Source organism: Microcebus murinus, chromosome 4, assembly GCF_040939455.1.
Source record: "Microcebus murinus isolate Inina chromosome 4, M.murinus_Inina_mat1.0, whole genome shotgun sequence".
Classification (NCBI taxonomy): Eukaryota; Metazoa; Chordata; class Mammalia; order Primates; family Cheirogaleidae; genus Microcebus; species Microcebus murinus.
This window is the reverse complement of record NC_134107.1, coordinates 46,545,957-46,572,162: the sequence shown is the minus strand read 5'-3', so window position 1 is coordinate 46,572,162 and position 26,206 is coordinate 46,545,957.

The window sequence follows — 26,206 nt, the reverse complement described above, 5'->3', positions numbered from 1 at the left end:
TGGTAGCAAAATCAGAAATGGTTCCTTTGGCCATGGATTAGAGGCAGAAGAGAGGCTGTGTTGGATCATCTTTTCATACAGTCTGAATGATTGTTGGTCTGTGGGGACCACAGAAGACCTCCAATTAATTATTACTGGAGAACATGAAATCATAAACAAAATTCCTTGTAATAAATTTTTCAAATGAGATTGCATGTTTTATTTACAGTACTGGCCCATTTTGGGCTTTAAATCTATGAACAAAAACAAACATGCTTTTTTATCAAACAGACGGGGAATAAAAGTACTCAATAGCCTTTCTTTCTCTCTTTGCCAAGGAGGACATGCGCTCTGTGCTACAGAGGAAGACAGGCCCAGGCTCTGTCAGCTAGAAGAATAAATTGACTCATTTTGCTTTGCAGAGGAAGATTTAAGCTATAATGATCCTTCCACATGGGGGCCAGGGCGGGGGGTGATGGGAAGAAAGAAGAAAGGAAAAGCGAAAACAAAGGGTCTTGCTGAGGTTCAGATATTTTACTTCTTAATTCAGTGTGGCATCTGAGTAGAAAATAGAAAATATGCAAAGTGTAAACTTCTATAACTGAAGCAGCTATCATCAGGCATGTTTCTATAGTGAAAAATCAGAAACCCACTTGATCTAAGCATTTTGCAGAGGAAGTGAACAAAGTAGGAGCTAGAGTCTGGCTCAAGGTCTCATATGCCCTTTGTCTACCAGTAGCCTAGCAAGCTCATTCTGTACCTTGGGGAAGAGGCATCTTATATTAATATAAATTCACACCAGCACTCATAGCCTCAGATCTGGTGGGCTCTGAAATACTGTTGCCAAAATGTCTATAAAGATGTATTTTCTGATGAATAATGGTGACAATCAGAGAATGCAGGTCTACAGGAATAAGGAAATGGCCCCTACAGCACTCAGCTAGGTACAGTTTGGGGAATATCCTTGAGGCTTTTGTTTTCCAGTATGTGGTATAAGCATAAACCAAACGCAATGTAATGGGTTATGTCCCTGTATTACTGTCCTGTGGATGCTGTAAAAAAATTGCCATGAACTTGGTGACTTAGAAATTTACTCTCTCACAGTTCTGGAGGCCAGAAGTCTAAAATCAGTATCACTAGGTCAAAATCAAGGTGTTGGAAAGGCCATGCATTCTCCAGAGGCTCCAGGGAGAATGAATTCATTGCTGCTCCCAGATTTTGGTGGCTGCCAACATTCCTTAGCTTGTGGCTACATCCTTCCAATATTTGCCCCCATTTTCTCATTGCCTCTTCAGTCTGCATCCCTTCTCCTGATGCCTAAGGACATTCGTGATTACACTTAAGATCCACCTGGATAATCCAGGGTAATCTCTCCATCTCAAGATCCTTAAGTGCATCACAGTTGCAAAGACACTTTTTTCACATGAGATTTAAGGGTTACAGGAATAAAAACTTGATATCTCTGAGGGCCATTATTGAGCCTACTATTGTCTGCAGTAGTTGCAAATAAGAGCCCAGGAATCAAGTGTGAAAGCAAAATTGGTCCTACCTCCTCTCAGCGACACAGAGGCAGAATTTGTGTTTGCCATCCCGCAACCTTAGTTTCTACTGGCAAATAGTTCTGATTCCCACGGAAGAGCATTTTCACCAGGGCACACAATAAGTATTCCACTTAACTTGAAGCCATGACTGCCACTAGGTCATTTTGGGCTCCTCCTGCAGGTGGAGCAGCAGGTAAAGAAATGGTTACTACACTGGAAGGATCTGGGTTGCTGCTGTACATGGGGACATGCAGAGATGCGACTGGAACTCAGAAGATTCCCAGGGAATATCTTTTGGTTCTTCCACACACAGTGGAAATGGTGAATTAACAGTTGCAAAATTGAAGGCCCTACCAGAACCAGGCTACTAAAGATTCAGACTCCTCGGAGATGAAAGTCTAGGTCACCAAAACGAGCAAGTAACCCTGAGTGGTTGAAGTGTTCACATCCCAAGGGTGAGAGAAATCTAGAATGGGTGGGAGAAGAGAGAGATTATAAAAGTAATTTAAAAACCAAGTGGTGAATAGAGATTATTCAACAAAGCCTCTTGTGTTAGGTGTTTTAAGGAGTTTGGAGCTAATGAACACTTTGAAGTCTCCTCAGTTGACAGCAGAGGTAAGGGAAGACTCAAGTTGACTTGAGCTGTGCTGGGGTGGGCTCTGCAGTGGATTCTGTGGGCACCGCCTAGGTCCCTGCTTCATGACTGAAGCTCTCATCTCCCCATCTGCTGGTTGATTGTAAACTGCTGATGACTTCTGCTGAGACCCTCTTCTGGAATTGCCTTTCACGAGAGGGAAAACCTAGTGTCTGCCCTCTCCCTAGGGCAAGATACATCCAACTGCTGGTTGATGTAGGAGACTGCTAGGAGACCAAGGTGGAGGCTCCCTGTCTGGATTTGGAAAGTTTCTGAAGGAACATCTCAGCTCCAGAAATCCTTCTGGAACTGGCTGACACCCTGTTACAAGCATATTACCATTCAACTTCTGCCTCTGCCCAACTCTGCTTTCCTTGCCCTCTTAGAATTACTCTTCTTCAGAACGCTGCCCAAGAAACCAATACACTTTCACCTAGAGTCTGTCTCCAGGAACTCACTCTAAGACAGTGCCCCACGTCACCTCTTCTAAGCTCACCTCTGACTTCAGCCATGGCTTCAGTGGGTGCTTCCATGGAAGTTCAGACTCACTGCAAACTGGCCAGGCCCCACCTCACCCACGTGCTGTGTATCTTTTCACTTTCTGACCCGGGCCCTCGCCAACCCAGTGAGAAGCCAGTCGATCTTTACATATGCAGAGCCTGGAAGTTCAGAGGAACTGATGGCCTGAAGGGAGCAACTAAGGGGTCCTGGAAGCTGGGAGGTAAACATTCCAGCCTCTATCCTTCAGAGGAGTCACCCTGGGAGGTGGTCTAGACACCACTCAGAACCCTGGGGTGGAATAGAGCCCACTGGGCCCAAAGAGGCAGTCCCAATAATTTACCCTTACACTGACTTTTCTCCCCAACTTCTGCTTACTGGGATTATCTCCTTAGAGCTCCTGAAACTAAGTCCTTATCTCAGTCTCTGCTTGGGGAGAAATCAAACCTCTAAGTACCACCATCAGCTAGGTGGCTCTTTCTATCCCCAATAGCTCTATCTTTCTGAAAGCAGAGATATCTTGGTGGTTCATAAATTCTCCCTGATGGGTACATAATAAAAGGAAAATGAATTATGTCAAAACCTACTATGTGCTAGCACCTATGCCAGGAATATAGCAATGAGTAAGATAAAAATATTGTCCCTAAGGAAGTTTGCAGTCCAGTACATGTGGAGTGAGGTTGAGATACTCACCAAAAGATGAAGTGGGAAGAGATCCAGGAAAGAATGGTTCCATCTCATTGGAATAACCAAGAGTGGCTTCATAGAAGAGGTAGCATCTGAGAAAGGCAGATAGGGTGAGGAGAGTCTTCTGAGCTGAGGGAATAGGATGAGCAAATGCCCAGGAACAACAAAGGACAGGGCTGGGTAGGATCATTTGGAAAAGCCTGGTTGGTATGAGGTGTCAGGTATGTGAATGAAGATAAAGTTGGAGGTAAGGACAGTGTTGGATGCCAGAAGGACACATCTGGGCATTGTTCTGTGAGATGTGGTCTAATGAAAGTGCTGGCAGTGACAGCATTTATGACACACTATTGCCACTTAACGAGAAAGGGAGAGGAATCTTGACATGTGAACCAGCTGGTATTTCACTGGTTTCAGGAAAGACTGGGTGGGGCAGCCTCCAGGCAACTGATCAAAAAAGCCAGCATTTATTGAATACTTAACAATACACCAAATACCAAACACTGATCTTTATATATGTATTATCTAATGTAACACTCACAGCAACCTTATGAGATTGGTACTGATACCATCTCTACTTTACAGGCAAGAAAGCAGAGGCAGAAACAGGCTAAGTAACCTACCCCCAGATCATAACAGTAAGTGGTGAAGCTATCAGTGTTACCAATGCAGATTGGTACTCCTATGTCTGGCATTTAACCATGATGCTGGCTGGGGGAGTCAAGGACTAGGCAAAATTGGCAATCAGCAAGAACTTTTGAGCTCAGCCCAGGCATGTCACAGTCCTCTGTCCATCGTGGGGAAGGGGGTTAGGAATGAAAAGTGTGAGGCCTGACCCCCAATTACAGAATTAGGGGAGGGCACTAGCACCATTGTGGCATTGCTACAAAAGTCTTTCTAGCCTTCTCTAGGTTTGAGCCACTCGTTGGGCTACATACACCACACACTTGTTTTCAAGTCTGTGAGCAGGGCAGGAGTTCTCCATTTGGGGCGGGGATGTTGTATCTTATCTCACAGCTCTTTGCATCCATTGCTGTCACTGGCTTTGAATCTCCAATTTTCCATTTCTTTAAATACCTATATCTTTAAGGTATTTAGTCTCCCTTTAAGAGACTAGTATTTTATTTATGAAGTGTCATCTAAGCATAGATCCAGATACTTCATGGTGCTTAGTCATTAATAATAACAACAGTCAACACAAATACCTACATGCAAACTATTATTTAGTTCTCATAATAATCTTGTGAGATAAGCATATTATTATTATTACTATCTCCATATTTCAAACAAGGAAGCTGAGATACAAAGAGGCAAGGTAATGAGTACAAAGTAACTTGACTATAGAGAGTTGAAGAAATTGATGGAGCCATTTCACTAAGTCTACTTGAAAGCACCATTAATCTGCTGAGAACTCAGTTGGGGTAACTGTGAGCTCTCTGATCTCATCTCTGGAACCCTCTCACATCAGGCATTGCTCTTGCCAGCAAGACCATAAAAACACTCTTGTTTACTGAATGCCTTTTATGAGCCAAGACCCTTGTCACACGTCATGTCATTTCACACTACAATGCCCTATGAAGATGGTATGGCTATGCCTACCACCATATTATAGATGGAGAACCTGAGGCTCAGACAGAATTATTGACTCAAGTTCACACTATTGTTCTCAAAGAACTCATAATCTAGAAAGGAGGATAAACACATTTTTTAAAAAAAAATTAATAGATGCAATACAGCGTGGCCAGCTAATCATTAATAGTTGTGAGAGCACAGGAGGGAACAACAGATTCAGTGTGGCAGTAGCAGGAGGTGGTGGGAGAGTGTAGAGGAAGAGTCTGGAAAGGTATCATGAGTTTTGGGGAGAGGAGGCATATTCTAGCAGGAGAAGAGGGAGAAGGGCATTCTGAGCAGTCCAGGGAACAACTGTCCAGGGAGCTAATGGTGGGTATAAGTTTGCATATTCAGGAAGGATGAGTTCTCAGGCACGGCAAGAGCACTGGTTGCAACGAGGAGGCATGAGAGTGGAGAGTGGAGCTGAGTTAGGTCTTAGAGGACCCAGGCGTGCTGCCAAGGGGCCTGGGTGCTATCCTGGAAATGATGGGTAACTTCTCAAGTCCTGGAGAAATATGATAAGAATTACAAATGCAAATCCACAGAGTGGAAGAGGGGATGCAAATGGAAAGGAAGGGACAAACAGAAGAAATAGTTAAGAGGTCAAATAAAAAATTCTTGGGAATTTTGACATCCCAAGACATCAAAATGGCTTGGGATGGGCATATAATGACTATCAGCAAGGGCTCCACTGATGACTCTCCAGTTGTCACACTGGAAGTTTGCGTGGGATTAAGGAGGAGCATCTTGAAGAAAGGAGTATAGGAAATCATGAGTCCGCTGAGCTTGAGGAGCCGCTGAACTCCAAGGGGAAGATGTCCAGGATGTAGGTGGACCTGAGAACTGGAGAGATAGAGTTAATCTTCTCAGTAGATGTTTATGGAGTGTTCACCACATGGCAGGTACTGTGCTCAATACTGGTGACCCAGAGTAGGATAGTTGAGGTTCCACTCGAGGAGATCACAGTCTGTAAGGAGAGTGGACCAGCTAGTGTCCTGTCATGTCACAGGAGCCAAGGCCTGTGCTGGGTCTAGAGCGTAGCATGAGAGAAGTAATGGCTGACTCTCCTGTGTGGGGAATGGTCAAGAAAGGCTTACGTAGAAAGGATCTGAGTTCTGAATCTTGAAGGAATAGAAGGAGTTCACAGGCATTCCAGGTAGACAAGCCTATCGAGAGCTTGCACGGAGTCTATATCCTTACAGCCTACAAACAGCCAGTATGCCTGGCAATAGGGCTGTAGGAGGTGGGGAGAGGGGGTTATGAGTTATCATATTGAGGAGATAAGCAGAGGACAGATGGTAGTGAGCCTTGAATGCCATGTTAAGTGGTTTGGAATATTCTCTGGATCTTGGAATCCCCTAGAGAAATTTAAGCAGGAAAGTGACATGTTGAATTTGGGAGTCAGAGAGTAGCAGTTAAAATTATAGGAGCTGATGTGATTTCTCAGAAAAATAAATAAATGCCTAAAAATATTGAGGAATAAAAATTTATTCCAGGGTTAGGCAAAGGACTTCATAACATCCTGCCCAGTATGACCTTGTGCCAAGTTATCATTACTAAAAACTAACTTCTGTGGAGCACTTATTCTTTGCCAGACGCTATTCCAAAGCACTTTATATGTATTAGCTCATTTAATCCTCATGATAACCTTATGAGATAAATTAACTAGAAAGTGGAGGGTTCAGCATCTGGAACTGAGATTTGAACCAAGGTCATAGGACTTCAGAGCTGATGTGACTTCACCACCCAACTGTGGAGCACCCCACCCTGCCCACAATAATAATAGATAACATTTGTGGGGGCCTAATAGGCATCAGGCACCTTACTGGCAATATCTAATTTGGCCCTTATAACAACCCAATAACATGAGAAAATGAAGACACAAAGGGGCACATGCAAGTTAGTTAACTCACCGAAGTTATAACAACTAATAAGTGGCCAAGTTTCATCCAAGCATTCTGCCTCAAAAGGCTATTCGTGCAATGACTTTGCTCTGCTGACTCTGTAAGTTGTCCATAAATACTGGATGAATTGGTAAATGGGCGATGGAAAGACCAATGTTTCTAAGAATGGGCTTCTGCATTCCCAAGATCCAAGAATCACCAGATCAAGCACCCAGATGGTGATTTTCTACTGCGGCTAAGGTCCAGGGTGTAGTGTGGCAGGCTACTGCCCCAGCTAGCCTGTTCCTGTAGCCTGATCCTTGCAGGGTGGGTGGGCATCAAAGGCTGTGGGGACTGGGTAGGGCCAGCCTACACCCCCCTCATTGGCCAGGCCCCATCAAAGGCACCCATGCAGGGCTGCACTCCACTCCAAGGCTGGGCAGATCAAAGAGCCCTGCGCAGAAGTTGGGTTTCTGGGCAGCTCCAGTTCTGATCATCAATTGTCACTTTGGCAGTGACAGCAGAGTCCAGCATGACAAGACTGCCACAGCCAGGGCTCCTGGGGCAGACATCAGAGCGGGCAGCTATAAAGGCCAGGAAGCTGCCTGAGGCCCCTCTGGGCCTTGAGCCCCTGGTGGGAAGAGAGGGAAGTACCAGAGAGACCCCTAAGGAAAACGTCTGGAGCAGGATCACTAGAGTAATGTTGCTGCAGGCAAAAAAACTGACCTTGGCATTTATATTCCTGCCATAGAACCATGAGATCGGAATAGCTGGGAAGAACTACTGCCATGCCCACACATGTCCGCTCACACTAACACACAAACCTAAATATATACACTTACCAGAATCACTTGCCCAGGTGTACATGCATTACAAACATACCCTTACACATGCAGAGTCTCACACAAACACAAACAAAAATATTCATATACATGGTCTCCCTCATATCTATCATACTTGTTTACATACATATGTGTACACATATACCACAGCCCTACACGTACCCAAAGATGCAAATACTTAGCCATACACATATACATGTCTGCTCATTCACTGGGCATACATCCCTTATAATACATTTTGCAAGTTTCCAGGGCCTAAATCTGCTATTTTCCTCTCAGGATGATGATAACCATCGTCATAAATAGGGATCAAGTGCAGGAATAGCCTCTTGCACAGATCCTGGTGCCAACTGTTCTCCAACTCCTCTGCAGAAAAATCTAGAGGAAATATCCAAAATTGTACCAAACAGGATTTATGTTAGCTATTGGAAGGGACTTCCTGACAATAGGAGCTATTAAAAATATCAGCATGTTATTAAATAGAATTCTGTTTATTGAGGAATATTTGGTTGCTAGGAATTTGAACCAATTGGAATATCAGTTTTGCCTCAGAAAACAGTTATAGGCTCTAAATCAATAGATTTTTAAAAAGTATAATGGTCTTGCTATAAATCTGAGGGATTTATTATAGTTTGGGGAGCTGAAAACACTTTAGTTTAAAAGGCAATTAATATCAGAGTTCAGCTTAGTATAAGATTTAACAAGCGAGCATAATTAAAGCAGTTTTGGTACTTAACTTTGGGTCTTGTTCTAGCACCTTCTGATTCACAGTAAAAATCACATGGCTGAGAAAAGTAGTCTGGGGTCCTTTGAAGCCAATGTAGGTATCATCTCCTCTGAGAAGTTCTTCCTGACGCTTCCCCAACCAGGCTGGGGTGGGTGATTGTAGTGGACAGTGTAGGATGCCACCAAGTCCCCTTCAGGACTAAGCCCTCACTCCCTGGGCTGCAGAGAGTACTGTCCACTGAGAAGTCACGGGAGAATCTCCAGGATTTGCCCTCAGGATAAGGAAGCCATCTCCCGCACAGTTACACCCCATCCATGGGGACAGTGGGCCTCAAATAACAGCTGGATGATGAGTGGGTATAAAAGTCTGACCCTTTTCCCCCAAAGGGATAACAAAGGGTTGTCCCAGCTCCCAAGCTGCCCATGGGCTCAGCTGAGGCCTCTGTCAGGACTGCGTCGCAGGGCAACTTCCCCTCTCTCCAGCTGTCTTCACTCCCTTGATGGGTACTTTTTCTTAGAGTGCTCCCAGATACACCTCTTACACCCAAACCTGAGAGACACAGAAACTGCCTCCCAGCAAACTTGACCTATAGCAGTATCTCTTCTCCATGTGCCCACATTTCTGTATCTTCCTGTCTTTTTCTCATAGCCAATACCCAAACAGCAGCAAATTTGTTTAAGATATATCACAAATCTCGTCGTCTATTCTCACCTCCATGGTTACTGCACTGGTAGGAGCCACCATTACTTGGCCTATTTGCAATAGTCTCAAATTGACTGCCATGCTTTAGCCATTGACCTCCACAGTCTATCCTCAACACAGTAATAATTGTCAAAACATACTGCAGTCACATCATTTATTTGCTCAAAACCTTGCAGTGACTTCCTATCTTATTGAAAAAAAAAGTCCAAAGTTCTCAAAACACCTGTGGGACCTCCATCCTCCATGGTCTGGTCCTCTCCTCTCTCCACACCTTCCCTTCTCCTCTCTTCCTCCCTCATTCGTTCCTGGAACACACAAAGCCTGCTCCTGCCTCAGGGGCTTTGCACTTGACATTCCCCCTTCCTGGACTCCTGGGAAGTGTTCCTCCACTTCATTTGATTCTGCACATGCTTCTTACCTGAGAGGCCTTCTCTAGCCCTTATCTAAAGTACCACAGTTCCACACCTGCCACACTCTGCCCACTTTCTTTCCTGATATTTCTTCATAGCATTTATTGCCACCTAAGATGTTATATACTTTTTATTTTCTATCTCTCCCCAACATGAAAGCATGGACTTTGACATGCTTGTTCCTATATTCCCAGTATCAGGCACCTAGTAGTCTCTCAATAAATGTTTATTGAGTAAATTCATTGGTTTATAATGTTCTTTGGTGTGTCTGTCTCCGTCCTCAGATTGTAAGCAGCCTTGGTACCAGATCTTGTTTCTTTCAGTATGATGAGTACCAAACTCAGAACCTGGCACATGCTAGGCTAGGTGTGTGATAATATTTGAGATGAATGAAGAAATAAAGGCATGAGACCAATGGTATGGCCTCCAGCAAGAAACATTAGTCCTCTTTGGACCTCAGTGTTCTCCTGTGTGAAATGAAGATAATGCTACCCTACCCCAACTTGTATCAAGAGATTTTTGGTAAAAATTAACAATATACTATACCAACCTCAAAAGCATTTCTAAATAGTCAGGGATGCCAGCTCCACACAAAAATTTCAAATTACAGTTATCCTTCTGTATCTGAGGAGTATTGGTTCCAGGACCCCCACAGATACTGAAATTCATGGGTGGTTAAGCCCCTTTTATAAAATGGCATAGTATTTGCTTATAACCCCCATATATCCTCTCATATACTTTAAATCATCTCTAGATCACTTATAATACCTAATACAATGTAAATTCTATGTAAATAGTTATATTATTTCCTTATTTGTATTATTTTTATGTCATATTGTTATTTTTTGTTGGTTTTTAAAAATATTTTTGATCCATATTTGGTGGAACTCATAGTTGGTGGAACCCACAGATATGGAGCCTGAAAATGTAAAGGGTTAATTTACTAATATTGAACCTGCAAGAAGATAAATCAGTAATTCAAACAGGATTTCCAGGTTCCATGTGAAATCCATGATGGAAGCTTTAGCCAACATCTCTAGACTACTCCGAATCATAGACATCAGGCCTTCAAGATATTTTCTTTATAAAACAATGGCTTATGTGCTTGCCACCTATTGATTTCAGATCTTCTCTTCAATCAGCCAGTGAATGGTTCCACTGTAAGAATAATAACTTTAATGACAGCAAAAAAAAAAAAAAAAGAGTGAAATGGGAAGAATATGCTTCCTATAAATTCTAGAACCAAAGAAGATTTCAGGAACTAGCATCTATAGGCAAGAAAGTGGAATAGAAATTCAGGCTTAGAACAATCCAACAGTGCTCCGAAAACATGGGTAATGGTGGTGACACAAATCACATCGTGTGCAAGACGGAGTCCCTTTAGCCCTCTGCCCATTTAGGCTAGTGCTGCAAAGCTCTCCTTCATGGTAGTGTCCCTAAGAAGAGTGCTTTATTGGGTTTCATACATGCTACATGTGTGCACATATTCAACATACCACACAAAGTCTCCTAAGCAGGAAAGAAGCCCTCCTTCCCAGTCTCTGCCTCTCATGGTACTAGTCCTGGGTGATGGAATCTGGGGTTAATTACTAAATGCAGCCTGGGGTCATCATCAAAGGTGTGAAGGCTGATGTGATCCTTGTCACACTGTCAAGGATTTGAGATAAACATGAGTTGGACCTGTTACCCTGCGTGCTAATCTCATCATCTCTTTTGACATTCACTACATTGTCCACCTTGGCAAGGCCCCTGGCACTTGCTCTTCTGGGACTCCTGTGGAGGTCCAGATGTACACATCTGGATTCCCTTGAACAGAGCCAATTTTTTTACTATGTCCACCCTTTTAACATTAGAGTCTTTTCCATAACAGCTTCTTTGCTATGTTTAGTTCTGTGTTTTCTTCTTCCAGGCTCTCAGCAACTCCAACTGAGTAGCTGTCCAGCTGCAGGATTGATCATGCAATAGCCTGGATGGGAGCCGATCTGTTCACCTGCCCACCACCCCATTATTGGGGTCCTATAGTGTCTGAACTTAAAATGAACTCTAGGCTGAGCAACCTTGATTTCCATGCAATTCCCTAGAAGTCTTTGGTATTTATTCATCTCAGAAAGAGCTAGGGGGCTAACTAAATAACAAAAGGAGGCCATATGTGGAATACCTTAGTCCCCTAGATTTGGCTCTATATGGCATAGCCCAGTGCAGCCTGGGCTGGCACTTGGTGGTTGATTCTAGGCAACATGATAAAACTCATGAGAAGCTAAATGACACCTGAATGAGACACAGAAATTATCTCTCTCCCTTACTCCGCATGTAGCCAGTCACCAAAACATTTAGACTCTGATTCTGGAAGTTCTCTCTAATCCATCCCCTCATCACCTTCCCCATGGCCACTGTAATAATCCGGATTATTCTGGATAATCAAATATCCTGTATGTATTACAGAACAATAATTTTCAATATTAACCCCAGTGCTTTAATTCCCAGTATTATTTCTATACATCCAGGGTCTTTCCCTCATTAAAACTAGAACATAAAGCCTGACCATCCATTGCCTCAGAGAAAGGTAGCTATGGCAGAAATGCAAAGAGAAACAAGAAATTTAATTATTGGTTTAACAGCTAAAGTCCTAACTAAACAATAGATTAGAAAGAACACTTACAGAAAGTATAAAGTTTAAAGAGCTGGGAGAATTGGCAGAGTCAGAAAGAAAATGAATAAAATGGACACCTGTGTGGGCCTCTGAGAGGGGTCTCTGTGTCCTGCCTGCCTAGGCTGAGCCCAGGCCTAGGACTGTGGGTGATGGTTCTCCCCGTTAGTTCTGGGATGTGAGAACAAACAGAGCCTACACCCTACTTCCCATCTTCAGCCTAGGAATATGGCAACCTCAAGAATTCTCCTGCTATCCACCAGGGAACAGAACTGAAAGGTTAGGTGTAGTTGCTTAGAATATGTAGGCAAGGGACCTAAATCAGACCCAGTGAATTTCCCACTAAGTGTGGCTGAGTCTAGGTCTTGCTTTCTAGAAAATGAAAATGCTACATGATGACCTGTGTAAACCAATGACCAGAGGCTGGTTGGGGCCCTGGGAGCTAAAGTTGAATAAATGGTAGGCACTGCCTCCCTTCCCCAACTCTCATGCCATCCCTACTCCATGGTTTGATGCTGTATGAGCCCTTCCCCATGCAGGACTTAGATGCTACTATGAGGAAAAGGAAGAGAGGGAGATATCTCTGAACTAAGATTACATTTCTGCTACCACTGGACTTAGATTCAAGTTTATAGAGCATAAACTTGATCTTTTGGCTTGGGAGATTATATCAGGAACATAAACCTAACTAGTAGAGTCCTAACTAGTCTCTCTGCCTCTCTTTTCCATCCCTCCAGCCTATCCCAGAGACCAGAAAGAACTTTCTAAAACATGGACGTGATCATACCTCTACTGGTGAGAAGCCAGGTTTTCAAGTAGGCAGAGCTGTGTTCATGTCCCAGCTCTGCCATATGCCAACCGTGTGACCTCAGGCAAGGTACTCAAACTTTACAAGCCTCATTTTTCTCATTCACTATGAAATGGAATAATCCCAGGACCACCTTATTGGATGTCATTAGCAGTTGATGAGATGATGGAGCTCCTGGCACAGATTAGAAATTTAGTTAATATTGGCTGGTCTCTAGTGTGTCATGGTGTTGATCATCTCCTTGGCTTTGTGCCTGTGCTTTCCTCTCCCCCCCCACACTCCCAAATGAAAAACAGAAAGCTCCTCCTTCTATGGATTTATTCCTTGAGGCATAAACTGTGGCTACCTTCCTCTGTGCCCCTAGGGTAGCTTTGGGGGTTTCTCAGTGGTGTATGTTTAGTCTTCCAAGCTCAGCTTAATCATAGCATTCATCACATATTATCGGGTGACCTGCCCATGCTCTTTAAAGGCCAGAAGAAATTCCTGATCCCTGGGCCCCTTTATAACCCTGAGCTCCTTTTATCCCAGAGAGGGCCTAGAGGGCAAGAGAAAGCTCTTCTTAAAGTAAATGGGGAGGGAAGGGGTCAGGGGTCAGGGTGAGGACAAGATGGCCTTGTGGTCTTGCCCATGGCTCCCGTGAGAGTCCACACCCTGGCTCATGAGCCCAAGGCCGGCTGGATCTCAGCAGGCAGGGACACCAGGTTTCCAGGTCAACTTTTATCTTCGCACATGGTGTTTGTCCCTTTGATCCTTGAGCAGATCAAACAAAGCTCACTAATCAATGGTTTCCTTCCTTGCCTTTCACAGCAGACCATCAAACACAGCTTGCATCTCTGCCTGCTTCCCTCCCACTCTCCCCGTTTTCCAGCCAGAAGCATTTGCTCTAAGGCACGGCCTGTGGCCCACCTATCACCCCATCTAAGTAGTGCAGGTGAGACTGTCTATTTAAGTTCTTTAATTCAAATCAGTGAAGAGAACTTTCAGGACTCACTCACTGATACATCCTGATTGCTTACCTCCTGCCTAGGTCCTTGGGCAAGGATGGGTCAAGGTCTAGGAAGCAGGTAGCCCTGAAAGAACCAGGAGCAGGATAAACAGGGCCAGAAGAGCCAAGATGAGTCTGTTTCCTACTTTGTGTAGCTGGAATATTATTTTTTGCCCTACCTAACTCACAAAGCTGATGTGAATCAAGCAAGTCAATGTTGTCAAAATTCACTTAGGAAGGATGGAGTTCTAGATGCATAGTGGGTTTGTCTAGTCTTTCTAGTCCATAGATATGGCAAAAGACTCAAGTAAGGCTTCTAGAAGAGCTGGGGTGACCAATCTTCCTGGTTTTCTGAGAACTGAGGGGTTTCCTTGGATGCAGGAATTTCAGTGCTAAAACAAGGAAAATCCCAGGCAAAGCAGGACAATCTGGTCACTCTTGAGGTAGCACTTGAGAGTGTCTGTTCTGGGATGAATTGTGTTCCCCTAAAATTCATGTGTTGAAGCCTCAGTACTTCAGAATGTGACTGCATTTGGAGATAGGGCTTTGAAAGTGGTGACTAAGTAAAAATGAGGCCATCAGGGCAGGCCCTAATCCAATCTGACTAATGTCATTATAAGAAGAGAAAATTTGGAGACAAAAAGAGACACCAGAGATGAGCACACACAGAGAAAAGACCATGTGAAGACACAGAAGAAAGACAGCCACCTGCAAGCCAAGGACAGAGGGCTCAGAAGAAACCAACCCTGCTGACACCCTGACCTTGGACTTCCAGAAGCCGGAATTATGAAAAAATCAATTTCTGTTGTTAAAATTACTCAGTCTGTGGTATTTTGTTATGGCAGGCTGGGCAAACTAATACAGTGTCCTTGAAAAAGAGCAATAACAAAAGCTAGTGGCTATAGAGAGTAAATTGACACATACTAACTCATTTAGTCTTCACTTCATAAGAATTCTATATGGGAGCTACTATCACTTATCCCCATTTTACAAAGGAGAAAACTGAGGCACAGAGAAGTGAAGTAACCTGCTTCAAAGTTATAGCTAGTGAGTGGCAGAGGCAGTTTTCTCACTCTAAATCCTCTAGAAAGCTAAGCCCAGGGCTAGGGTTTAGGGGTAGCAAAACCGGGGCATGGTGAGGATGAATTTCAAAGGGAAGTGAGGCAAGGAAAGATGCAGTGTGATGCTGTTGTCTAAACCACAAGGGAGTTTCAGTCTAGGTGCAGTTTTTTTGTTGTACAAAGATCCAGTTATTGAGACTAAGAGGATGGTCAAGGAAGAAAGGAATTTTTAATACAACAGAGACCCTGTTGGGAGAACAGCGGAAGCTGCCTCAAATCTGGCTCTCTGACTAATGAAGACCATGTGCTTTTTAAGGAGGGACCACATGCCATGGGGCAGGTTGAGGGGATGGTGAGTCTTGGCATCAGTAAGTCTGTTCTGGGCCTTCAAAATCTCAGCTCCTTTGTCTTACAGAAAACCCATCGTCATTTCTGGGAAATAACTCAAAGGTCAAGTGGTTAGTTAAAGGAGAGGATTATAAAAAACATATAGAGATTGTTGAACTTTGTTCATGGAGCCAGTTACTCCGCCTACTAGCTGGCCACCACTTCACTGTGAACATCCCTGAGACACAGCACCTTGCTCAGCAGGTGAGCTTCAGCACTTGGAATCTCTCCGGATCATTTGCAAGGAAAAAACTAACTTCCATGAGTAGTCCACAAAGGGGAGAAGAGATAGGATTGTTAAATTAAGTTTGTCCTAAAGCTGCCTCCAGATATATAAGAAGTCTGGGCTAAAGGTTTCTCCGTACATAGTGAACTGTTTCCTAACTTCATGTGTAAACAGACTATAACCTACTCCTGTAACAAGTAACAGCCAACTGTTCAAAGCAGGTTCAAATAAGGCAAATGTCCAGCTGTACCAAATCCAGCTGTGTCTGTACCTCATTTCTGGTTTTTCTATGTCACTTTCCTTTTTCTGTCTGTAAATGTTATTTGACCACGTGGCAGCACTAGAGTAGCTCTGAGCCTGTGCTGGTTCTGGGGCTGGCCTATTTGCAAATTGTTCTTTGCCTCTAAACTCTGTAATGTTTAACTTGTCCAAAGTTTTTCTTTTAACAGGATATTTATGTGTTTGGCTACCTCTCATTCCCTCCCTTTTCCTGTTCTTACTGGTTAAGGAACACCCCAGTGGAAGCTAATTCCCCTGAACGTCCAGACTGTGTCACCCAAGGCCACCCCTAACATTTGTGGAACTAGAGCAAGGGTACAGAGGGAGGCTGCTATAGACTGTGTTCCCCAGAAGTCATATGTTGAAGCCCCAACCGCTAATGTATGGTGTTGGGAGGCAGGGCCTTTCGGACGTGATGAGGTCATGAGGATGAGCCCTAATGATGAGATCGGCACCCCCTACCCCCACCACGTGAGGACACAGCAAGAAAGGGGCCACAGCAAGAAGAAACTGAATTAGCCAGCACCTTAATCTTGGACTCCTCAGCCACCAGACCTGTGAGCAATACATTTCTATTGCCTATAAAGTACTCGGCCTAAGGTAACAAACACATCAAGTAAATAAACTGATGAGTAGAATGCTTCTACTCTTCTATATTGTCAAACACTCCTTTGTAATGACCTGAAGTGCTGTATTACCCACATTACCCAGCGATTACCTGGGGACAGTCACTCTAGGTGCTTATGAGAGGCACTTCTGAAGACTTTGAGCTCAGCTGTTCTTCCTGTCTACTGAGCCGTCTCTCCTGTCTACACCATGATAGCAGGCAGGGCCTTGATGTCTTCTCATGATGGTAATAAATAAACTCTGTGCATTAAGGAAAGAAAGGTGACACACACTAAAGAAAGCATATTCAGATAAGTCACACTCATGGAATATTATCTGGTTAAGCTGAGGAATAAGCAAGCTGAGGTTCAGAGAGGGGAAATGCTACATTGGAAGTGACAGAGCTCAAGGTTTGACTCCAGAATACAAGTGTGGCACATTGAGGCTATGTGGCACATGGTGGCACTAAATTAGGTCTGTTCATTTGGACAGGCATTTATGAAGAGCGTTTCTGTGCCAGGCATCAGTTAGCTGCCAGGATAGATGTGGACAAGCTCCATCTCTCCTAGAGTTGAACAGGCCAGTGGGGAGACGGGCAGGTGAAAGGAGCAGTGGAGCAGTGCCAGTGACAAAGGCTGCAGGACACTCTGTGGGGACCCAGAGGGTGGTCACCAGAAGATGATGGCACTAGGCCTTCAAGACTGAGTGGGAAGTGGCAAAGAACAGAGAGAAGGACCCGCCAATCAGGAGAAACAGTGTGTGGAGGTGATGAGATGTGTAAGAAAGAGGGAACCCCAGGATGCTTGGAATCCCCTGAACTTGGCGCATAGGTGGGGGTTGAGGGTGTGATTGTAGGATCTCTGAAAGCCTGGTTAGATATGAGGGAAGTCTCTCATATTTTAAGTCAGATTTTAAGCCAGAAAATGACCAGATCAGATATATGCTGTAATTTGCATCATGCACTTCTCACTTGGTACTAAAATGACCTCTTTCCTTGTCTCTGTTCCTTGACCCATGTCTTTAAGCTCCTCAGGGACACACGGTATTCACATTCCACCCCAATGCCTTGCACAGTGCTTGGCATGCCTTTGCTAAATGAGTGAATGAATAAGCAAGCGAATCAATGAACAAGCAAACTCTGTTACCTGGCTGTATTCTGCTATGTTGGCTTCCTTCTGCTTTTCTGCGCTGTTCTTGATTTTAGTTGAGGATTAAATGTAGGCTCTGAACACAGGCCCTAAGGCTGTGAGTCTGTGTGTATGTTTTACATCAGCCAAAGCAAATAAACAAACACATGGCAGAAGCCCGGGCGTGCGGCTCCTTCACTTGGCACAGCCCTGGGCGCGTCGCTGCCCTGCCCCAGCCACCCAGCGCCTCCCTCCAGAGCCAGGATGCTGCCTAGAGGCTTGGCTGTGGATTTGGGACCCCTTCCCTCCCCCTGCAGCAGGAGCAAGACTCCAGGCACACACTGATACTCTCCTTTTAATTAGCAAGAATCTGAAATTATTTCTGTCTTGAAACTCTTCAGAGAATTAGTTGGCATGGACAACAAGGGCCCCCCTGACAGAGCAGTGACCATAGTGACCAGAGAGAGGACCGGAATCCAACCCCAAATGTGCTTCCTGCTCCACTGTACTCATTCCAGCTGGACTAACTGCCATTCCCACTGACTGCTCTGGGGAACGCCTGGAGTTTCCTTCTGGGGCGCACGCAGATCTTTAAGGGTCCCAAATCAACATCAATGCTCTCAGTACTCCCCTCTACTCTACCCACTGAGGACTTCCTGGATTTCCCCAAACCAAGCAATGACAGCCCCGCGTCCAAGGCCTGCAGTCAGAAAGGGAGCCTAATTCTAGACTCCTTCGTTTCCCTCACGCCCAGCCATACTCACCAGGAGTTTGCCTATTTTACCACCAAACTGCTTTACTAGTCTGCATCCTCCTTTCCACCATCTGCTACTGTACTAGTCCATGTCCCCCTCATCAGTCTGGATTTGTACAGCTGCTTCCAGCTGGTCTCCTTGACTCCTATCTCTTCTTTCTCTAATAGCTTCTTCATTCTAGCCACCATATTGACCTTTATAAATTACTAATTTGATCTGGTCACTCCCTCACCAAAAAAATAGAGAAACCTTAAATGGTTCCTACAGCAGGCACTATGCGTTGTTCTCAATCACCGTATTTCAGTGGTAATCCAACTCCCACACCTTAGGGGGCTACTCAGAACAAAAACTACATTTCCCAACCTCCTTTGCAGTAAGGTGGGCCATGTGACTCAGCCATGTTCTGATCAATATCACTTATATAGAAAGGGAGTGTGCAACTTTAAGCATTATCCTTAAGGGAAGAGGAGGTAATGCGTTCTTTATCATCTTTTCTTCCTTCCTACAGGATGGAAGACAGATGTGATGGCTGGAGCATCCCACGCCAAAAAGTGACTTTGGCAGTGGAGGTCATACACAGTAAGATAGAAACAAACCATGCAACATCATACAACCCCTGGCTGTTTCTTTCAAACTTTCACATGAGAAAGAAAGAAACGTCTATCCTGATTAATCCACTGCTATTTCAGGATTTTCTGACACTCCAGCTTATCCTAATTTTAATTCCAGCAGGGGTCTGGAACACAAATGCCACCAGGAGCCAGGTAGGCAACGTAATTTAGTGATGCCTACATTGAGCAGGAGATTAGGAATGGGTTCATTTATTCATTCATTTGTATTTTGCCATACAATTTTTCATTTAACAAGTATTTATAAGGCCCCATTATGCACCAGGCATTCTTAGGCACTGGGAAGGCAAAGATAAATGGGCCTGGTCCCTTCTTAGAGAAGATCTAAGTCTGGTTGAGGAAGACAACATTTTAAATAGACAAATATAGTAAAGTGTTATGGAGACTGTAATATTTGACATACAAATAGTAGTAGAAGCAAAAAAGAGAGTGAAATCAATTATAAGGATCTGAAAACAAAAATCTCCTGAAGGAGGTAACCCCACTGCCAGAAGATGAGTGCAGAAGGGAATTCTGGACAAGCATAGGTTAGGAGGATCGATTCCCTGCTGTTACAATTCCTTTCCCTTTCAGGGAATTGCAAACAATTTGGTAGAATAGAGGCCAGGTCAGCTCCCAATCCGCAGAATGCAATGGGAGGTGGCATTAGTACAGCCTGAGGAACGGTAGGGTTTGGTTGGAGTTATTTCTCCAGACTTTTTTCTCACTGAGTCCCTTTACAGTTTATAATAACTGGGGAACCATAGCTCCTTCCTGACAGCACTACACACTAGCAGACGTGATGATTAGGAACTGTGGGTGCGTCTAAGTGTTTGACACATAGTGAGTGCTCAGTTGAATTTTGGTGATGACAAATCTTCCTGGGGATTTTTGTCCCTCAGCTCCAACACCCCAAGTAAAATGTTCTAGAGGTTCTAACAATAGTCAAAATATATAACAATGCAGTATTTCATAGGACTGACTAATCAGGTCAGAAACTGGGGGTAAGCAACCCATTTGGTGTGTGGACCCACTGTATTTCAGTCCGGCCTAGAGGAAGCTTTTTAAAATGAAAGCCTAAAAGTGACTTAATCAATTGCATTTTTTATTAGCATTAAAAGAGAACGGTCACAGAAAAAATTACAAAAGTACAAGGCACAGATGGTGCCCTCTCACTACTTTTCACTTTGTACTCATTGCTACTTAAATCTTGGGATGCATCCCTACTCAAATTTTACTGGAGTCCAGTGGAGCCAGAGTTCCCAGGGGCTGGGCAGATCCAGGCAACACTGGGCTTCCTTGGCTTCCCTCCTCTGCGGCTCAGAGCCCAGCTCCTGGCACAGCGGTCCTTTGCACTCTTCATGGGAGCAGCACATCCCCTCTGCAAACTCTGGCATGACTCTTCTTCCTCTTCCCCGTTTACAGTGCCTTGCACTCCAAACTGTCCTAAAGATAATCACAAGGAGCACATACCTGACATATTTTCCCCTCTGAAGCACTTTCCTCATGGGAAAATGCTCTTCAAAGAACGTCTTAAGAGAATAGAAAACAACAAGGCTGAGCTGCATTTGTCAGCCGATAAGGGCCTTAGAAATAACTCCTCCAGCTGCTCATTTCTAAAAGTGGAAAGCTGAGACCCAGAAAACTGGAGTGGTTTGCCTAAAAACACACAGACACTTTTACAGAATTCTACAGCAGTTTGAAGTGTGTGTACTTTCCAATCCTTTTCTCTGCCTACACCTTGTAAACCTACTCTGAACAGATGGAAGAGTTATCCACCACAGTTAACCAGAGGCACACACATGGTCCACACGGTCAGGGCACTATTTAGGAGTTAGAACCTTTTCGGAGACTCTTTGGTCCAAATGTGTCAGGAGACCTGAGTGGTCCTGGAAAGCCACATGGAAGTAGGAGCTGGAGGAGGGAGAGGGGGGTGGTCAAAGAAGCAGCAGGGAGCCCAGGTGATGGGAGGGGGGGGTTGGGCTTCTCCCTGGTCTGGAAGCTTTGAACCTCTAGGGCCCAGTAGGTGGGCAGCAGAGTTGGGAGCATTAGCATTTGTTTTTCTACTTTGATCCTTTGTCTTTAAAGTGTTGTGGAAGATCTTACTGGCAGAATCCTGGCTCCTCCAAGAGGAAGGAGGGAGACACTTTGATTGATCTGAAGAAGAAAATGAGCATGAGAATGTATTTTCAATCATTTGAAACCCAGTCTCTTCTTAAAGCCCATTAATGGACTCATTAGATCCTCACTAGTCATTTATTTGATCTTCCTGTCTCTTAATTTTCCTCATCCACAAAATGGGAGGGTTGGACTAGTGCAAGTGATTTTCAAACTTTACCCTTTAATATCAGAACCTCACCTTTTATTTTTCTCAATTCATCCCAGAAGCCCAACACTCAAAGCAAAGCATATCTGTTCTAACTGAGGCTGCAGACAGGGCTCTTGGGCTATTTGTTCCCCATCCTGAGGACAGGTGGGCCCAGGTCCCCAAGGAAGCCCTGGGAACATAGTTTGAAAACCTCTAGACTAGATGACCTTTAAGGGCCCTTCCTGTTCCCCTTTATATTTCCAAACTAATCTCACAGAGAACTGATCCATGTGAGACCGTTTATTCAGTGCATCTGTAGGAGAGGAAGTCCAGAGCCTCCTATTCTGCCATCTTGCTGATGTTACCTCCCTTTATAATTCTAATCCAAGCCCTGTGAATTAGGGAGGGCAGAGACTCTAGTCCAATTATATACATGAACTAACTAAAAGTCAGAAATGGCACATGATTTACCCTAGACGTAGAGAAAATTCTGCCTATCTTCTAAATCTTGTCCCCTGAATATGCCTCTGTGTGGAGACCATGCACTTTAGCCAAATGGAGTTCCCCAAATATGACATTTTCTTTCATTTCTCCATGCCCATGTAAATGCTATTTCTTCTACCTAGCGTGTAATTGAAACTGCCTTTACAAATTGATAAAAGGGTATAAGGTGAGAACTGCAGTAAGGGCATAGCTAAAAATAATGATAATAATTAGCCACTGTCCCCTCTTTGCTTCTCTATAATTGGCACTCTGGAGCCAAGGAGCTGGTGGTCATAAAGATTCTTAGCTTTCTCCATAGATAACATCACCTTTATGAAACCTAGGAGTCGTTTCTGAGATATCTTCCAGATCCCACATTCCAGTGGAACAGCTGACCCACCCAGACCAGCAGCCCATACCAAGGAACTGACTCAACTGGTCTTGTGATTCCCACCCAAGAACTTGGTCGGCAAAGAAGACAATTTCTAAGACTCTATGGTTCTGCCCTGAACACAGCCCATTAGCAGACTCAATTGCCTATGTCCAACCATCTTTAAAAACCCTTCTCCCAAATTCTCAGGGAGGCTGATTAGAGAAATTTCTCCCATCTCCCTGCTTAGCACTATACAGAATAAACTCTTTCTTTGCTGTAAACCCTGCTGTCTCAGCATATTGGCTTCTTCTTGGGCAGTGGGCAAATGAACCTGGTTGGGTGGCAACATAATTCATACTCTTGTCAGATTACTGAATATGGACATTTCTGCCCTCATGAACTTATTGCCTCTCAAAGGCCCCATATCTTCATGCTATTGCACTGGGAATTAGGTATCAGTATTTGAATGGACAGGGAGCGGGGACATAAACATTCAGACCATAGCCACCATATACTTTCTTTATATTTGCAGGGCTTTTAAGGGTATCTTGCACATAGTAGATATTAACAAATATATACCCAATGAATGAATAAAGCAATGGGAGACATTGCTGAAACCGAGATACTGGCCTTCTATTACTACAGCTTCAACATTAAGATAGTCATGGAGCAATTCTATCTTGCTCTTTTCTATGTTGTCTGATTTCCTACTCCATGATACTTCCTAACAGTGAGCTGGAAGGTGCAAAAGCACTTTAAATTTAAGAATGTCTTCAACTTACTTAATACAACTCGTTTCATCTGCCAAGAACCGATCCATGTGGTCAAAATGCAAAATCCGCAAGGCAATTTTCCTCCAGGAAAGACATTCAGCACAGATTGTAAAGAAAGAAAGAAAAATTCTTCTGTTGAACCCCTGCCAGGAGGACCAGATACTTCTTCATTTTTCATCCTTCTAGTCCTGTCTACTATCTACCTCCATCTGAAAGGGAGAGCTTTTTTTAATTAATTTTTTTGTGGGAGTCTCACTATAATACATCAAGATATTGATAACTAGTTATCTCTATTTTAAAAGTTTGCTAGCCTCATGTAAGCTTGTAAAGTATGAGATGAATCTGTGGTAGCAGCTCCTGAAATAGCTCCCAATGATCCCCACTTCCTGGTGTTCATCCAATGTGAGTGGGCACCATCCAATTCTTTGAGGGCATTGTTCTGAATAAAACAAACAGGCAGAACAAGGGCAAATTGCCTCTCTCTGCTTGAACTGGGACATCCATCATGGCCTGTTCTTGGACATCAGTGCTCCTGGTTTTCAGACCTACAACATTGGCTCCCCAATCCTTAGGTCTTTAGACTTACACCACCAACTTTCTGGGTCTTCAGCTTACAGGTGGCAGATTGTTAGGACTTCTAAGCCTCCATAACCATAGGTGTCAATTCCTGTAATAAATCTCCTCTTCTATATTTTTAAAAAATGAGATGAAAAAGGGAAAAGGACTTGCCTTCAGAGATCACTTTCTGTTGTAGCAACAAGTATCCAGGGGCTGCAGCATGATGAAGTGTTCAGAAGTTTCCAAGTCATGACAATTGTCCTGAAACAATGGCCCCAGCAGTGGTGTCCTAAGCCAACAATTTCTGGGGAAGGTCTCAGTTTATAAGGATCTTTTCTCTTCCTGCCTGAGACTCCTCATGTAAACTGTGGGCTACATGATACAATCTAACAAGTGCCTTTTGTTTTTAAATTAAAAAATAAATAGGACTTGCCAACTCATACTCAAAGGACAACTCAGAACTTGAAGATTGGAGCACAATAGATAAAGCCCAGACCCAGCAGAGATAGGAGTAAAAAAGAGGGGGGGAAGTGAGATTAGGGTGGAGGAGGAGATTTGGAAGGGTTCCATTTGTAGGAGTTCAGGAGATGCCACCCCAGAATATGACACTTTTGTATTCAGATTACTATGAACCGAAGGTACTTGGGAAACAGAGGATGCAGGCAGAGGCTTTCTCTGAACTTCTCTTAACTGCTTAATGACTGATGCTCCAAAAGGGACTTAATTGTGGTATCTTGCCATCTGTCTGTTTCCTGGAGATCAGGACCTTGGGAAGATGTGAAGGGAACAGGTACAGGGCTGGAGAAAAGGTTATATTCTGATATTGAAAGAGAACTGAAGGGTAGTTACCCTAAGCCCCCTTGGGGTGACGTGCTTGTACCACTGAGATGTCTACCAGAGAAGGACAGAAAGAGGCACTGTCTACAGAAACTTGGTTGAGAGGTGGCTGGATTTTCTTAAGCCTCTTCCATCCTGTGATAGAGCAAAGGTAGAACTTTGAAGTACATTGAGTTTGCACTATGTGCCAAGCAGCATGCTATACTCTGGGGCATCAAAAGTGATCAACAACAGCCCTGGCCTCGAGGATCTGGAGACCAGATATACTGCAGCAGGATTCCTGGGACCTAAGTCCCTCCTCACCAGAATATCAGTGGAATTGCTGAACCAAAAATTGCTGAGAGAGAATGAGTCTTTCTTCTTACTCCTTCATTCTTTTGTCCATGTTCTTTGTTATCCACTGATCTGGTCATGTTTTTATTTGAGAGCTGAAACCATTTGCAGTGCATTGTCAGTCTTTCACTTGCAATTGCTTGATTTTACTGACTTCATCAGCTGTGCTTACAATACTCAATTGTGTTTACACTGCTTTAACCTCCTGTCCTTGTTTGCCACTGAACCAGCACATGACAGTGCAACTCTAGTACAATAGAGTTGAAACAGACTATCGCTCTCTTCAGTGATGTCCCCATTAATAACTGTGGCCCAAAGGAGGAATTAATTAAATGAAATAATATATAAAACATATTAAGATTGTATCGGGCACATAGAAGTCACTCAATATATATTAGCCATTATCATTAGAAATATATATATCTTTCAAGTGACAGTTATTTGGAAGAAGTCCCATTATCCAGTGTCCTTCTTGGCTCTCATTATCAAGTGGCCCCTTGACTATAGTAGCTGGGGTTTGGGCCACCTGCTTTCTATGGCAGGTTTCTATGTTGGTTTCCCTGATTAGCATTTTCATTCCCAGCTTGAGTGGGTCATGTCTGCTCTTCACTCATTACCCAACCCTTACCTGAACTGTCAATGGAGGCAGAGAAATGTGCATTTCCCATTAAACTGTAATTCCACATTGAGGACAATGTGAGGCCATTCATCTACTCAACAAATGTTATGAGCACTTGCTCTGTGCTGGGAGTCATGCTCAGTGAATCACAGTGTCTGCCCTTCAGAAACTCCAGTATGTAAATAAAGTGGAGCATATTCACTACACCCAGGTATGAATAAAGTACATTTGCATTATGATAAGCATTCCTGGACACTCCTATTAAAATGGAACTGTCCCGTCTAAAAAGAAGAACCAGCAACACTTCTATTTTTTTCTAGAACAAAACAGTATAGTATTTCATAGTATTTACAGCAGGTTAAAGAACTATTAAACAACCATTAACTCATTCCCTCTACCATCTTCTATGGGAGAAGTGCTCTTTTCCCCCATCCATATTGGGCATGGATACATGACCTTTTTTGGTAGAAGTGACAGTGTTTAAGTTCTAAGCCTAGGGTTTGAGGAACATGTGTGTTTCTACTTGCTTTTCTAAGAGTCTCTGACCTCCTCCATGAGCAGAACACACTCCAGATAGGTGCTACCTTATAGCCTCTGCTCACAATGAGATCTGTGGGTCAGACCTGAACTTGACCCCACGCCTGAAACAGAGCCATCCCAGACACTTGCGGATGCATGTGCTAGAAATCCTGTGGCTGGTTGTTACACAGCAAAAGCTGACTGATATTATGTTCAAGATCCCTTGCACAATATGACTTCACCTGCTCTTTCCACCAAACAACTCACCTGTTCCCAAGTCTGCTGTGTTCTCTCAAGTTTCCACGATGTTCCTTGTGGAGTTTTCTCTGTCTGGAACTGTCTTCTTCACCTACACATCATTCAAGGACAGGATCAAATGATCAAATTTTACCTTTTCTGTGAT